Source organism: Saimiri boliviensis, chromosome 1 (genome assembly GCF_048565385.1).
Source record: "Saimiri boliviensis isolate mSaiBol1 chromosome 1, mSaiBol1.pri, whole genome shotgun sequence".
In the NCBI taxonomy this organism is placed as follows: Eukaryota; Metazoa; Chordata; class Mammalia; order Primates; family Cebidae; genus Saimiri; species Saimiri boliviensis.
Genome location: NC_133449.1, coordinates 44582905 through 44595555, shown reverse-complemented (window position 1 = coordinate 44595555; position 12651 = coordinate 44582905). Strand labels below are relative to the sequence as shown.

The following is a 12651-nucleotide window of genomic DNA, read 5'->3' as shown; positions in this document are numbered from 1 at the left end:
GGGGACTCTGCGTTAAAAGATTGAAATTTTTTTAAGAAAAATTCTTCCCTGAAAGGGCCACATGAAAATAATAGGTATACAAGGAAGGAAAAAGAATTCTGAATCTCTGATTTAACAAAGAAAATCTCTTCATCAAAAGTCATTAACATGTGCAGATCTCATGCAAAATCTTATATTTCGGTAGCAAAATTGGCTGTGTGGGGTTGGTAAGGCTAGGTATTCTTTCCCCTGTGACTAGCTGGGCAGAAGTAAGAGAGGGAAATTATAATAATTCCTACACCAAACCTTTCCCACTGGGAAATACTATAAGTTACTGTAGTAAGAAAGAAGCCTGGATGCCTCAAGGCTGGCAACTGCAGAACAAAATGTGAATGTTCTCCATTTTGATCCCACTATATCTGGATGCAGTGTCAAATCCCAAATCTCTGAAGCATATTTGATGCAGAGGTGGTGAAAATAATCTTTGCCAGCAGAGGCTGCATCTACACAATTGGTTGGATAATTTAGCTCCTATTCCTCCAGATTAACCAGTCTGATGTTGCTTGCATGGCAGCCAGGTTATTCTGATGGACCCATCCACTTCTTCCCCAGCCTACATCATTTGGTACAACCTTCACTGAATGCTGAATCCAGACACTCTCAGTAGCCAAGGAGGAGAAGGCTGCTTCCCCTTTATTCACACCAAAGTGGTTTAGATCTCAATGTGAGAGACGACGCAGTTTTCACTGCCTTAAGTCTCATTTTAAAGAGTAGATTAGGAAAGACTATCCAGCGATGCAGAGATAAGATCGAGATCGAGACCCTTTTTTCAGGGAACTAACACTTGTGGGGAGAAAGATGTACCCGGTTCAGGACAGCACAGAACAATGCTGTTTTATGGGTGTCCTTGGTTGGGAGCACACAGGGAAGCATGCGAGAAAACTTAGCAGGCTTCCTGGAAGAGATGGACTATGACTTCTAAGCAAAACTGCTGTCCAGGTAAGATATTATGTCAGGTCTGACAAAATGTAGGCATTTAAAAATGCCTGCTTGAACGAATGAATACGTGAGTGAAGTTATGTGGAAGTCTGATAATAAATTCCTCTGAACATTTCTCATTAGGATGGCCTGCCTGCAGAGTTAACCTGAAATTTGCTTATTTCTCTCCCACTTTGCTATTGTATCTTTCCAGTCTTTCAAGGACAGGGGAGCTCAGTTTGAGATTGGGAATGTTTAGAGCCGATTAAATGATGCCCATTGCTACCCTGCAGTGGGTGAAGTTTCTTGCTCAGAGGAGACTTTTCCATGGGCAAATGTCCCCTAACTGATGTCCTGTTTACATTCTTGCAAGAATGAGGGGATTACTGCAATTCTAAGGAGTTTTGTATTTTTAACAAATCTTCCTCTTGTGACAGCAATTTAACATTTTGTTTGAAACGCCCCAGAATGCAAAACAGTTAAGGGGGGCTTGTTAGGTTTTTATTCATAGAGCAGAGAAGAGTCCACTGTAAACAGCCACTGGATTAAAAACAAGGAAACCTGCTACTGCCACTAATTAGTGGGTAAAGTAGCTCACCCAAACCAGCTTTGCTTTTTCTCACTGAAAGACAGAGACAATATTGGCTACCCTTGTCTACAGACAAGGCTTTTGTTTTAGTTCTTTAAAGACAAAACAATAAGAAGGTAGGTTTTTACATAGCTCTAGCCTCCAGCAATTACAGGATTCCTGTGATATTAATCAATTATGAACAGTTTCTTTTCACTCCAGGGAACAGATGCTTATTAGCTTGAGCTTTAAGATACAAATTTTAAAATTACAGCAACTAGAAAAATAAAGAATACTGGCACAATGAGAAATCTGCACCCATATTGTCTTTTCTTTGGAACATGCTTTTATGCTTTAGTAGGTTTTGGGGTCTGGGACATGAAATCCACACTGGGACACAACAGAGGTTTGCTCTTCAGAAAATGCCTTAACTGAGTGAAGTATAGCCAGGCTATATTATGGATCCTTGTTGATATGAAAGTCAACAAGTTGAAGGCAGTTCAATTTCAATAATAAGCAGATGGCTTGTGAGTTCCCGAGACCCAAGTAAAGTCCCTTCCATGGGAAGCACCTAATTCAAAAGGAGGAAACACTAGAATTATGAAGAACTCTGCAAGGAGTGTGGCTGGAGAGAAGCTAGCTTCCAACCCCTCCTTCCTGCACCATCCCTCCGAGTTCATCTGAGGGAAGCTCGCTTTCCCAAGAGCCCATCTTTTCCTGGTTGTAAGATGTGTTCATTTCCAATGTACACAGGCTAAACATATGACAGAACAGTGTGAAGAGGGAAGTGTGTCCATTAGCACATTCGGGGACAGAGTCTGGGATGTACATTCAACAAAGGGCTTCTTGTATCTGAGCCATACACCACAGCGTTGCACCGATGAAAACTGAACTGACCTCAATTTGTGTGGGCAATGGTGTGTGTGTGTGTGTGTGTGTGTGTGGTACCTTTACAAGGCCAAATAAATTCAGGCTACCCTGTTAAACTGTCTCTGTATAAAGGAGGAAAAAAGTATTGGATGACCTCGTATGTATTAAAGAGGAGGAGGAGCCCCCAGAGATTAGAAAATGAAGAGGGGCTGGAATTTTATTTTCATTAGCCTCACATTCCCTGGAGTGCTTTTCTGAGAATATGATCTTCTTTCCCATTTACTTCTCTGCAGCAAAACCTGGAGACTCACCAGTCTGAGGAGGAAGAAGGGAACATCTTAACCCAAGCTGAATTCTGAAGATCACTTGGCCCCACCTTCCAGAAATCCTAAATCACCCACAGAGGGCAAGTTTTGGCTAGGTCACCAAGAATGAACCAGAAGCTGAGTCCATTACTTCAATTTTCACATTAACCAGAAGGCACATTGAAAATTCTTTTCTTGAATGAGAGACTGAAAACTTGGCTCAAGGGTGCTTCCGCTGGGTCTTCTCTTGATATGGCATGTGAGGACCGAACCCCAGCTCCCATCTGCAGCCATTCCCGGATTATACTGCAAGGGAGGCTAGATTAGGAGTGGGTGGGGCGTAGAGGGGTCTGCAGAAACAGCAAAAGCAGCAAACTGGAGCAGGAAAAACCCAGAAAGTATGTCTCAGAGACAGCCAGTGGCTACACGTACTAAAGAAAGGCACCTACCTGGAAGAGAAAGGGTTATTAAGCCCTCCCAGAGTCACAGCGCTGACATCCGCAGAAAGTCTCCAGCCTCTGTAGCAACCTATGTTGTGCGTCAGTATGGTTGAAAAACCTTCTTCTATCAAGTTTAACAACTTTCCGGTGTAACTTCTGAGAGGCCTGATTGCTTATTCATGTGGAAGCAAGACGCCCAGTTCGTTTTGCCCGTTTTTGCTACTCTTTGTTGGGTTTGGGAGGCTGTTATGGTAGCCGCAAATGGCTTCTCAAGTGACATTTGCTGACATTCAGTGAAGTACATTTATCAGTATTCGCCAGCTCACCTCTACACATGCAATCCATTTTGTTTTGTTCTTCATAGCAAACTCCTTTCCGATACCTGTGCCCTGAAAATGATAAATGGCAAGGTGGCATATTTCTCATGCTGCACTCAAATGTCACTGTGAAAACTCTTTAATGGACTAAGTGTAGCTTTTCACGTTACAACTTGTCAGGTACTGAGAAATTCTAGAGTTTGTCTTTAATCCACAAGTCTTTGGAACCACACATCTGCAAGCAGAGACTAATTATAAGCTGCAGCAGTCAGACCTGGGCAAGCAGAAACCGAGGAGAAGACATCTGATATCAGCTAATTCTTCATCATCATCATTATTATCCTCATTCCATTTTTGCTCTGTCCTTTCCTACTCAGAGGATATTTGAGGTATGAGCAATCTGTTACTCTAATTAAGTGGGTGACAGCCCGCACCAGGCCACCATGCAGGCTTATAATCCACTCATACACTCAACTTTCTCCATAATGGCTTTATTCTTTTCCTCCAAGGTTCAAAATCACCATGACTTCTCCCCCTCAAAAAAACAACGACAACAACAACAACAACAACAAAAAAAACAAAAACAAAAACAAAAAAAAAAAAAACACCTGACTGAATCATAACTCCTGGCTCCTAAATATTGGCCATAATTGGGTAGGCAAGAGGTATCTAGTATGTCTGGGTGGAAGAGTTCTTTCTCTTGTCTGCCTGATGATCCATTTTCAGAACACATGGCCATCCTTCCAATGGCTTTGAGTATCACATCACCACCGGAAAGACCTGTTTGTGTGCCTGTCCGCTGCCATCATCCTACTCCCAGGATTGTGGCTTATGGGCACTCACTCACCCTTGAACGTGGCTTGTTCACTCCAGTTCTCCCTTTCCAAACATTCTCAATCCCCTGGGCTATGCCGCAAGGGGGATTCAGACCTTGCCCACTGGCTATGGTCTAAATGTTTGTGTCTCCCTCACATTAATATGTTGAAATTCAACATGTGACGTTGTGAGAAGGTGGGGACTTTGAGGCTTTATTAGGTCCTGAAGGGAGAGCCTCATAAAAGAGGCTGCCTTGTCCCCTCCACCATATGAAGTACCATCTATGAACCAGGAAACAGGCCCTCACCAGACATCAAATCTGCTGGTTCCTTAATCTCAGACTTCCCAGTCTCCAGAACTGTGGGAAATACATTTCCATTGTTTATGAGCCACCCAGTTTAAGGCATTTCATTATAGCAACCCAAATGGACGAGGCCACCACCGCAGTCATGGGAGAGCTGGCTGAATTGTGCATGTCTGTGCTGCGTTCCAATAAAAGCACCATAATCGATGAACATTGATTCTGCAATCCATGTCTGAAGGTCAAAGGAGTTGGGAAAGGGGGATCCTGAAGCCAAGGAAAAGCACTGTACTCCCCAAAACTGTGCCAGCCAAGTTTACCTTTTGCAAGATGCTAAAGATCGAGATGTTTTAGTTTTATTTCTAGCTCCTTAAGCCCCACTCAAGCTCTAATTTTGATATCTGCTTCTGGACTCCTTAGTACGGGGCCCTCCCAGGCTCCCTTCTGTTTCTGTTCTTTTTTTCTAGCATCATCCTTGGCTTTTCTTCTCCTTTAGGTTTGACCTCCTGTCTCCTGGGTTGAGTAACCATCCCCTCTGGCTCCTGACCCCCTGTGGTCCCTCCAAAGCCCTCTGTATGGGCCTTTGGCCACACAGAGGCTCAACAATCTAATAATCTTAATAATCTAAAATTGTAAATGCCACACTTTTTGTGTGTGTTTATTTTGTCTCGGTTTTGAATTCTTTTTGAAATCTTTTAGCTATTCCAGAAGGGATAAGATAAAGAAGAGAAATCAGTTATAATCCCAGTGGCCAGGCACGGTAGGGCAGAAAGAGTGTTGACACTGGCTACCCCTGAAAGGCAGAGGGCAGAGGACCCCAGGTTGACTACCTAGAGATGAGACGGATCCTGGACTAGCTCAGGCCCTGGGATACCTGCACCAATTGCTCTCAGCAGGTTGAGACATCACAGAAAAAGAGAAGACATGTCAACTCTCTACAATAATGTCTTAGCCCTGTAAAAACCACTAGAGAGTGACAAGAGGCAGCAAACAGGGTCCTATTCATAATGGCCATGGATTCACCAAGCAGAGAACATACCCAACCAAAGGGACTTCAGTGAAGCTCTTTCTAATCTATGCTCTGAAATGACTAAGTAAAAGAGAGCTATCTAGAGTATATGAGAATGTCTTTAAAGGCATACTTGCATTAACTATTACATGCAGACTGTAATTATTGACTAAAAATGAAGGCTGTTTTACCTGGGTAAGAAAACTGGATGTGAGGCATCATTACAATTTCTTGGGTTCTGAAAAGTGCTTCCTTCACTTCCTTCATCTGAACTCCTCAGCATTCTAGAGCAACCCCTGCACATGTACACACATTCTCTCTCTCTTTCTCTCTCTCTTTCTCTTTCTCTCTCTCTCTCTCTCTCTCTCTCTCTCTCACACACACACACACACACACACACACACACACACCTCACCCTATCTCAGGAGACCCAATAGTCACAGATCTCATCTGGAGCCCAACCCTTAATCCAGGTGTTACAATCACCACGAGAGACAGTGGAATCTCCACCGATTTTGGAAAGAACTACTCAAGTGTTTTTTAAAAGAAATAATGGAAAAAATTAAACAGCCAATTGAACAGCCAATAATAAAAATGGGATGTGGCTATTTCCTATATTTTGCCGTTTGTATCTAAAATAACTCATGGACATGCAGAAAGCATCCAAGAAAATAAAAACATAACCATTCCCTTCAAAAATCACCCTGGACTCTGCCCATTCTCACCTTTCTCTCTGCCAGCTATCTGGCTCACTGAAGTCTTGACCTCCTGGGCTCTAGTGATCTTCCCACCTCAGCCTTCTGAGTAGCTGGGACCACAGGCACGAGCCACCACACCTGGCTAATTTTTTTTATTGTCTATACAGGCATGGTCTCACTATGTTGCCCAGGTAGTTCTTAAAGTCCTAGGCTCAAGCAATCTGCCACCTTGGCCTCCCAAAGTGCTGGGATTACAGGTGTGAGCTACTGCACCCAGCCTCCATCATAATTTGATTGACAGAGCACATGATTTTGTTTAACCCAGTAAGAGGCTACATACTATTCTTGATTAGGCAAACTATGGCTCATGGAACAGATTCATTCTCATGCTACCTGTTTTGTAAATAAAGTCTTATTGGATCAGAGCCATACCCATTCATTTAGATATGATCGGAAGCTGCTTTCCTGCTACCACAACAATGCTGATCAACAGAGACCATGCGGCCCATCAAGCCTGAAATGTTTATTATCTGGCCCATTACAGAGTTTGCTAATCCCTGTTTTAGATTACAGGGGTTGTTTGATTGGTCCAGGAGAGATGACGAACTATGATTCTAGCACTAGAAGGGCGAGGCAGGGACTGCAGGAACAAAAGCCACAGGGAGGAAGCAGGCAACAGGTTCCAGAACACAGGTGAAGGAATGGGTCTTGATGAGTGACGACACTTCATCCACTGTAACAAGCAGCAAAGCAGAAAATGAGTACAAATGCAGGCAGGAAAAGGATGGCATTTCTACCTCCTACCCATTTTCTTTTTTTTAGATGGAGTCTTACTCTGTCACCCAGGCTGGAGTGCAATGACACCATCTCAGCTCACTGCAACCTCTGCTTCCCAGGTTCAAGTGATTATTCTGCCTCAGCCTCCCAAGTAGCTGGGATTCAGGCATGCGCCACCAAGCCCAGCTAATTTTTGCATTTTTAGTAGAGATGGGGGTTTCACCATATTGGCCAGGCTGGTCTTGAACTCCTGACCTCAGGTGATCTGCCTGCCTCGGCCTCCCAAAGTGTTGGGATTACAGGCATGAGCCACCACACCAAGCCTCCTATCCATTTTTTCTATTCGCTCCGTCTTAATGAAGTGTGAAACAAGTTGAAAGTTTGGGCGGGGAGTAATGGAGGTTTAAGGACAGTGGGAAATTGTAGGGAGTGGAGAAATGAGCATATGGGGACATTTTGTTAGGATGCCTGGGCAGTGTTGTGGTCACGAATTTAACGTGCATGCAGTGAGCAGCACCGTGGTATATCATTCTTCATCGGTGTTTGTGGAGTCTGGTGCAAGCACAGAGTGAGTCAGTGGTTGGGTTTAATCATTGTTGGGATTTTGCCAGGCAAGTATGATGGATGGAGAGAGGGGCAGTGGACTTAAGTGTGCAAGGGATGACTAATGATAATGGTGGGTCATGGAATCTAAACTGGTGAGAAGGAGAATAATGAATGAGGATGGTGAAAGACAGTGGAGAATGTGGTGGGGTCAATGAACGGATTGGAGGTCCCGATGAGAACATAGCATTTTTGGAGAATAAGAGAGCCAGAAATATAGGAGCTCAGAGAGTGGGGTGCCTGCCATCTAGATTCCTGAGGTGGGGCAGTTTCTTGCAATGGCAGGGTCTGGGGGTAGGACTCTGGGAAAGGGAGGCTGGGAAAAGTGAGGGAGTCAAGGGGGCCAAGACACTGGGAGGCCACCCCGATTGTGACAGTCCATCCTGTGGAGAGGAAGTGAGTCAGGGCCAGGTCCTCAATAGCTAGGGGCTCTGAAGGAGAGAGGAGATTGGTATGGAAGTAGCAATGGGAACAAGACAGCCCCATCTCACCTCAAAGACCCACTGGTTTAGGGGATGCAGGAGATAAAATAGCCTCCACCCGAGAGGGTGGCAAGTCTTCAGAGAGAATGGGCTTCAGTTATGTTAGGAGAGGAGAAAAAAAGCATGCAGGGAAGTCACTGAGGCAATAGGAGCTGTACTGATTTCCAGTGTGCCTAAGTAGAAGGGTTGGGAGGGCGGGGAGAGGTGGGCAGGACCTAAGCCAGGTTTGGATGCACATAGCTGTGTTGGGTGAGATCCGGGAAAGGGACTGGGTGGCTTGAGTTCCTGGGATTGACCAGGTTGGTAAGGACATGCAGATATCATGGGATTCAGCTGGGAAAGTCTCTGCAGAGAGCAGGCTGGAAGGACTGGGACCCCAAAATGACCCCAATATCTACTGTAGCTCAATACGGTGTGCAGTGTCTGCTGGCATAGGCAGCAAGCAGGGCTGAAGGAGCAGTAAGTGAGGGTCTTTGTCAGTTGCCTGGCCCTTCTGCAGAAGGCAGGACGGTCAGGATTGTGGGTTCTCACATAGGAACGTGTGCTAATCATCCCTATCAACATCCAACCTGCCTTCATAAAAAACACACAAACTCATCGCCACAACAGATTTCTCCCTTGAACTTGATGACCCCCATCCAGTTTCCAGCCCATTTACCTGCTTCTCTTCAATGAACAATTCCAAAGAACTAGGGATGTTGCCACAGTCTACCACCTGCCCCCACCTCTCCCCTAAGATTGCTCTTCTCAAGGACACGCACATTCAGCGGCAGAGGCCTCTGTTTCTGAACACATCAAGTCCACCCCCGACTGTACACCTTTATCCAGGCGCCTGTCTCAGCCGGGATGCTCTTCCCTCACGTTCCAGAGCTGGTTCCTTCTCATCCAGTTAGCTCAAATGGCACCTCCTTAGAGGGGCTTTCCCTGAGGAACACATCTAACTTGGCTCCTAAAGTCTCTCTGCTTCATCCCACTGTATTGTTTTCACAGCACTTCTTGCCTTTGGAAATTATAGTTCTTCACTTATCTGTTGACTTGTTTATTTTCCATTTCCTTGATTGAGGGTGGTGAAAGACAGTGGAGAATGTAAACCCGTGGACGCAGCAACCCTCAGCTGTCTTTTTCACTGTTAGCATCTAGAACTTGGCCTTGCCCCAACAGGTGTCCAATAATTATCTGTTAGTAAAGTTTCCCTTTACAATAGAACTCTTAACTCAACAACACATAAAAAATCTGTCTGCAACTAGGAATCTCTTGATCCCTGTACTGGGAGCCCCATGGAGCATGATTAAAAATACAAAACATGCAAGGCCCAGGGAAGAAGGTGTGGGTTAGGCAACCACAAGATAGGAATTAATAGCTGGCACTAAAGTACCCACTCATCAGCTTAAATCTTCCAAGGGGTTGGAAATGGCGGCTCTTATTTGTTGCCACCACCTGGAAGTGAAAAAGTTTATCGAGTTATTTCCTAAGGATAGGTCTCAGGGAAGTGTGGCAATAACCATGAAAGCATTGAGCATCTGAAGAGTTTGCTATCAGCATTGGAAAGGTCACCCTGCTTTTCTGTGGGCACTATAGGTAGGTACACAATCAAAGACAAGGGACTTGGGTGGCTATATGGCATGAGAGCCATTTGAACTCAAGGTGAAAAGAACATAAGCTCCTGGAGTGGCTGGATCCATGTGGATTGATACTTTCAGTTGCTTGGTTAGTTCATAGAATTTAACAGGATCAGGGACCCAGGAACCTTCTCAGAAGCCTGTTACTCATGCCCTGGGAGATCTTTTTTGTTTAAAAACTCTTGAACACTGTTTGCTTTCCCTTTCTTCTCATTTCAGAGAGGGTCAGCAGGCCAGGGCTGGGGGACCAAGGCAGCCAGAGGTATTTCACCCAGATCCAGGCAACATGGCTCTACACATCTGCAACTGAAAGCTTTGAGAATTCTCTCTCTCTCTCCCTCTCTCTCTCTCTCCCTCTCTCTCACTCACTCTCTCTCTCTCACTCTTGCTCTCACTCTCCCTCTCTCCCTCCTTCCTCTATCCCTCTCCCCTACCCCCATCTCCTTGGCTTCACAGGACGCAGTAACTGAACCTGGAGACCCCACCTTCCTGGGACCGTCTCCTTAGAAATCTCTTTTTTCATGAATTAGATCTCACTTTAATTCTCCCCCATTCACTCTCTGAGCTGAGCTTATTGGTCAGGAAATCTAAGACCCAGGCAGGGGGCCTGGTTATGCCTCAGACAATGACAGCATCTGTGAAAGCAACAGAAACAATTCCTAGCAGGGCATGGGCTTGGTCAAACCACTGGTGCAGGGACAGTGAAACAGACTGGCCCATGGCTCCGGAGCAAGACCGTGGGGGTAGAGCTGCCATCCTCCCACAGGACAGGCCACAGATACAATGCTTCAAGCCCCAATTATTCTCCCTCTCACAAAGCAAATGCCAGGAAGCAGTTCTTCTCCCCCTCCCTCCATCCTTGCCTGGGGCAAGAGAAAGCACTGGTGGAGTGAGTTAGGATTCCGAGATGTTGTTTCTAGTTCTGGCTCCTTCATTCCCTTATTCATCCATTCAGCAAACATGTACTGAGTACTTATCACAAGCCAGGCCCTGTGCGGAACTCACTGTTTCACAATGAGTGAAACAGGCACAGTCCCTGCTGTGACCAGAAGCACAGGCTTTTTCTGGGCCTCAGTTTCCTCATTTGTAAAATGGGATGCTTGAACTGGATCAGTGGTTCTCAACATTCAGCCTGCATCAGAACCATCTGGAGAGTGTGTTAAAACACAGCTTGCTGGGTCCTACCCCCAGAGCCTCTGATTCAGCAGGCCTGAGAATATGCATTTCTAACAAGTTCCCAGGTGTTGCTGATGCTTCTGGCCCCGGAATATGCTTTGAGAACTGCTGAACTCGATGATCTCTCGGGCGCCTTTCAGCTGTGACGGTCTGTGATGCAGACCGATGAGCAGTTGCTAGAGTAGCCCACGAAGAAAGGGACCGTAGGGAACCAGGCTGGATGTGGAAAGTCCCGTGAGTTTCCCAAGCTTAGGGGCAAATGGATCAGAGATAAACCCCAACAGAGCCACTAAAGCATTCGCCTCATTATTTTTTTATAAAATGATTAAAAAGTAATTCCCCAACAAGAAAGTTCAATCAGATGCTGGAGAAATTACTTCAACTTTCCATAAGGGAAAAAAAGGCTCCACTAAAAAGCTACAAGGGTATTGATGTCTATTAAATATTTGCTTTTCTCCCTAGCCCACACTAGACTGAGTAATTTGTGTTTGGCAGAAACCAGCTGCAATTACATTAGTCAATCCAAAAGCCCAACTTGCTCATACAAAATGCAAACAAATTAGTTAAAATGGCCTAATTAGTGGACTGTAAAAATACAAACTGAGGCTGGCAGGCTGATGTGTGTTAGACAAGAGCACCGTCTCCCCACACAGGGTGGCCTGGAGCCGAGCAGACCATGGGACCCAGCTCACACCTGACTGCAGGGCTTCGGACCTTCCATAGCCAGCGTTGATGCAGCTGAACCCCGTGGTTTTGCCTTGGGTGACACCGTCTTCTCCTGGCCCAAGTCATGGCCCTCGCTTTGGCCAAGTGGGTATAATGGAAAGAATGTGGGGTTTGGATCCAGAACCTGAGTTTTGAATCTCAGCCCTAGTTCACCAATTACTGCTTTATTAAATAATATAACCTGTCTTGAAAGGTGGTTGTAAGGATTAGCGATTATACATGTGTGTGCCTGGTACATAGCAGTTGTTGGGTTATCAGTTTCGGTCTGGTTTTCCTGTGCCTTAAAACACCAGAGTGGCCTTGTAAGTCAGGATTCTGACTCTGAGGGCACCAGAGAACCATTTTTTAAGATTGAGGGGATCTGGGATAATGTCTCTCAGAATGTCAACCAAGTTGAGTGCATTGTGTTCAGGGAATATATATGCGGTGTGACTCACACAACTCATCTGTGCTGCATCCCAATGGGCTACAGGCTGCAGCCTTCTAGATATGTGGGTCATAGCATCAGAGAACTGGAAAGGAAGGATCACAGACATCTCCCAGGCTGGGGGTTCAAGCCCTCAGAGCCCTCACCATGCATCAGAATCCACTGGGGAGCTTATAAAAGATACCAGAGCCAGCGCCCCTCACCCAGAGATTCTGATTCAACCAGCCTGAAGGGGCCCAGGCGACCGTGCATTTGAATGTCTCCCAGGTGATTGTAAATGAAGTGGAGTTTAAGAATTATTCCTCTAATCTGAATGCTTTGTTTTTATGGAGAAAGGGGATAAAAGTAAACAACAACAACAAAACAAATCAGCAAAACAACTGCAACTCAGAGATTTAGGGGGATGTGAATTCTTTTAAGTCACAGCGAATTAGATTTTCCTAACTTCACTCCTGATTCAAATTGTTGGATCAGACCATTGGGTCTGACAGGAAGGAATATTTGCAGGATGCCAGGAGAGAACTGGGGTTTTCTACCAGGCTCCTGAAGGAGGCTAGGCT

At 45.4% G+C, this 12651-nt stretch overlaps 1 pseudogene; it reads left to right on the top strand.

Moving 5' to 3' along the window:
• The first annotated feature begins 3900 nt into the window (after nucleotides 1-3900).
• On the top strand, nucleotides 3901-4878 carry LOC101028164 (uncharacterized; annotated as a pseudogene).
• Nucleotides 4879-12651: the final 7773 nt, after the last annotated feature.